Below are 4,219 nucleotides of genomic sequence, written 5' to 3'. Positions count from 1 at the left end.
CGTTTTCTATGGTTATGTTTCGAAAACTCAAATCACTTGGTTATGGTTAGGGAAAGATGGTGGTCTTGGTCAAATATTGAAATAAGCAACACTGACCTGAAGCATGAGATGTGTTTTTCTAATATTTGACTAACCTTAACCTAAACCTCAAAAGTGCTTTTGTTGCCGGAACCTGCGTTGTCACAGTCCTGCATTTGTGGACTCATACAATTATGTATTACTAAGTAATTAAGTGTGTATTACTCCAATTCACAAGTTAATTGAGACATTCAGAGCCACTGATTATATTCATTAATTTGTGGATGGAGTCAGTGTAGAGGTGTTACTAGCATAGACTGTAAAAAAAATAATGGACGTGGCCACCATGATGTCACCCATTGGTTTGTGGACTTTGAATCTTCGAGTTTGGCATTTTGACTGTCGCCGTTTTGTTGTTTTGGAGCCAGAAGTAATGAGAAGTGACCATATTTGGACGAGAGTATGGAGTTGGCGAGGATCTCCCCAGGGTCCAACTGCAGCACTTCACACACCGCCGTGGTAGCAATTTGTGAGGGTAGCCACACCCTAAAGCGTACCCTACTTTATTGTCTATTTTACTCTAAATGGGGCCATCATGCTGTATTGAAGACCATAAACTCATTAGGAAAGTGTTTACTGAGGTAATAAATCAAATGAGAAGTAGGGTCATTTGCCCATAGACTTCTATACAAACGGACTTCTTTTTGGAGCCAGTGGAGTCGCCCCCTGCTGGCCATTAGAGAGAATGCAGATTTAAGGCACTTCTGCATTGGTTTCACTTTTCAGACCCAGAGCTACCTGCTTGGTTATTAGCTCCTTTCTCAAGTCTGATCTTTAAGAGGTAGACCGAAGCTGATACCTAAAATTATGTGATATATAGCCATGTATAAGATACAAAGTCTGAAAACTTAAAGAATGCAACATTTGGGGTTACAGCTTCCTGTCAAAGTTATAGTACTTCTGTAACTTGTGAAGTACTAAAGCGGCTGTTTTGTTAGCGAGATAGAAATAAACTCCAAACTGAACCAGTCAGTTTCTTCCTGGGATTACACAGAGGAATCATGAATTATTAAACATGTACACATATTACAGTATCACCACCCCCATTATTCCATTTTGAGACACTTTATATAGTTTTAATGAGATGAGTAATACCCAAATTGTACCACCAAAGCATCCTTGTTAAAGCATGAAAACACTGTAGAAGCATTTCACTGTAGCTGTATCAGGATCAGGTTTTAAGGATCAAATTTAAATCAGCTGTTCACTAATCAGATCAGCACAACATTGTTTTTTACATGTTACACCAATTAGTTGAAAGCAGTTTTTCAAGCCAATAAAAAACCTGCAGTTAATGAAATATGAAAGAACAAAGGAAGTATAGACCCAAGCTCCAGATGAGTTCCCTTACATGAGCAGACCCAAAATCATCACCAGTGGCCAGCTCACAGTTGTCAGAAGATGTGCCATAGAGCTGAGAGGAGGGCTTCACTGGCAGCGCTCCACCTGGCCGAGCCAGTGTGCTGCATCTGGGAAGGACAGGGAAGCACGCTTAAATGGAGGGAAGACTGCAGGTATGATAATGTTGCTGAAGATGTGGGATAAAACATGTGGAATAATGTGTATTGTTGACAATGAGTTGTGATAAAGTGAACTTGAAACCAAAAGATATAAAAATACATAAATATAGCTGCAGATGATAATGATGATGATGATGATTTCCCCTATACTGACTAAGACCAATACTCATAAAATAAAAGAGCCTTTTAAATTACTTCCTATGAAAATGCAATAATGTAAATCAAATATTTACAAAAAAATGATGAGTTTCCTGTGTGCCATGTAACAAGTGTTTTGCAAATCTAAACCGACACGTAGTTTAAAGATTATAAAAGATTTTGAGAATTGAGCAGCCTTGGTGGAGGTATGTACAGTCTAGTTGTTTGTTTCAGGGGCCCATAAGACATATATAAATAAGATAATATTATATAGTAATAAGATACATAAGTCGTGGTTACACAAACTCTCCCTCCCAGTTGGCAGCTTTTCCAGCTTGATGATATCACAACTTTGGATTTTAGGTGTCTGATGTCTATAGAGTTGTTCACATTCTCACAGAATGTTAATGAACTACCGAAATAACTCATTAGAATTAGGAATTTTGTGAATACCAGTCAAACGTTTGGACACACCTTCCCATTCTCTTGAATGAGGCAGTGTGTCCAAATTTTTGACTGGTGTTGTAAGTTGCAAGTTAGAAGAGAAGAGCTTTACCTCATGTCTGTACACTAAATATGAAGCTAGAGCCAGTAGGCTAACGTAGCTTAGCATAAAGATTGGTAGCAGGGGGAAACAGTTACCCTGGCTCTCCAAAGTTCAAAAACACCTTATTTTATTAACACATTGTATTTTGTATGTTTAACATATAAACGGAAATGTGGCATGAGTCTATATGCATGGTAGCTCTGTGAGGCTGCTCATAACCGCAGTACTTTCAGCTAAATGCTAATATCAGTATGCTAACATAGTCACAATTACAATATAATAGCAGTTGTAATGTCTACCATGTTCACCATCATTGTTTAGTGTGTTAGCATGCTAACATTTTAGAATTTAAGAATTAGTGTTAATTAGTGAACTTTAAAGGTGCTGGAGGGTGTATTATTTAACTGTTGAGAGAGCCAGGCTAGCTGTTCCCCTTGCTTCCAGTCTTAATGCTAAGCTATGCTAATCACACCCTCCTGACTCTGGCTCGATTGAAATTCTTGATGTCATCTTTGACTCTGCATTCAAATTTGATGAACAGATCAAGTCTGAAGTGAAAGGTTGCTATTTTCAGCTGAGGAACATTGCCAAGCTAAAGTCCTTCCTCTCTCTCAGGGACATGAAGACCGTTACCACCGCTTTTATTTCCTCAAGGCTGGACGACTGTAACTCACTGTATCTGGGTGTTGGCCAGTCTTCTCTGTCTCCCAATAAGAGAAACAGCATTGCACTGATACTAGCATCCCTGCACTGGCTACCTGTCAAATACAGGAGTGATTTCAAGGTTCTCTTATTTGTTTTTAAAGTCATACATGGGCTGGCATCCCTACTCCAACTCCGCTTAGATCCCCACAACAATTGTTTTTAGTTTGTTTCACGATGGAGGCTCAAGGGTAGGGGAGATCTTGCCTTTGCAGTTGCAGCTCCAAAGCTTTGAAATAGTGTTCCGCTTTCAAGTTCCCCCTCTACTGACACCTTTAACACAAATCTCAAGACTTACATTTTTTCAGCGGCCTTTGGATGCTTTCACTGGTTTCAGTATTTTTATAATCTTTATTTATCTACATATTTATTTAATTACATTTATTCTGTTTTCTGTCTTACTTTGGTGCATATTTATAATTGCCTTTCCTTGTTGTCTTCTATTCGTGCCTTTTACTACCGATGTCATTTCATTCTCTACTGTTTCATTGTAATTTGCACAGCACATGTGCTCTGTAAATAAACTTGACTTGATACTTAACATACAGACATGAGTGTGATATCAATCTTTTCATCTAACTCTCAGAAAATAAGCGTATTTCCCAAAATGTCAAACTATTCCTTTAAGTGTAGCTACAGTGATGACAATGCTTTGTATGAAACATGACATTCAGGCAGAACTTGAGGATGGAAAACTGGACAGGTGGCTCGGGATTTTGTCCCTAAACCACAAGTACATAGTTCTGATCCCAGCAATCACCAGAGCCATTTGTTGCTAAAGTGTGAATATTTGCTGTGGAGAGGAAAATGACGTAGCTTACTCTCTGATTCTTGCACTTTTGTGACTGGTCTGTCTTTTATTTTCAGCTGATGTCATTGGGCTAAAATAAAGATCACTCTGTGCACACACACTAGTATCACACCCTGGAGTTCACATGCTCGCCTGCCCCTGGGGTAGAGCCGGGCTGTTGTCCTGGCTGCCTGCCACTGTTGCCATGATGCACATCATCCCATTCCCAGTTTATAGGCTGGTTGTCATGGTAATGACCATTTAGTTACAGGGGGTACACTTGTCTCCAATATTTCCGGGACACACACAGACAGCTAGAGGAACTGAGGGTGATCAAGAGAGAAACGAGGGGAGAAGCCAGACAGACAATTTGCTCAAAGGGCAGGTGGATGAATCAGTCTCATATATCCCATCTCAGGGTCAGCACACGCTGCGTTACAGTAA

The 4,219-nt window shown here is 39.6% G+C and overlaps 1 long non-coding RNA gene across 1 annotated transcript; it reads left to right on the top strand.

Annotated features, from left to right (window-relative positions):
- Nucleotides 1-837: 837 nt before the first annotated feature.
- LOC121901182 lies at nt 838-3,532 on the top strand. Its single transcript, XR_006097204.1, has 2 exons — nt 838-1,592; nt 2,899-3,532. It is a non-coding gene; the product is annotated as an uncharacterized LOC121901182 (long non-coding RNA).
- The last annotated feature ends 687 nt before the right edge of the window (nt 3,533-4,219 follow it).

Source organism: Thunnus maccoyii, chromosome 1 (assembly GCF_910596095.1).
Source record: "Thunnus maccoyii chromosome 1, fThuMac1.1, whole genome shotgun sequence".
NCBI classification, from domain to species: Eukaryota; Metazoa; Chordata; class Actinopteri; order Scombriformes; family Scombridae; genus Thunnus; species Thunnus maccoyii.
The sequence above is the reverse complement of the archived record's forward strand: the minus strand, read 5'-3'. Positions and strand labels throughout refer to the sequence as shown.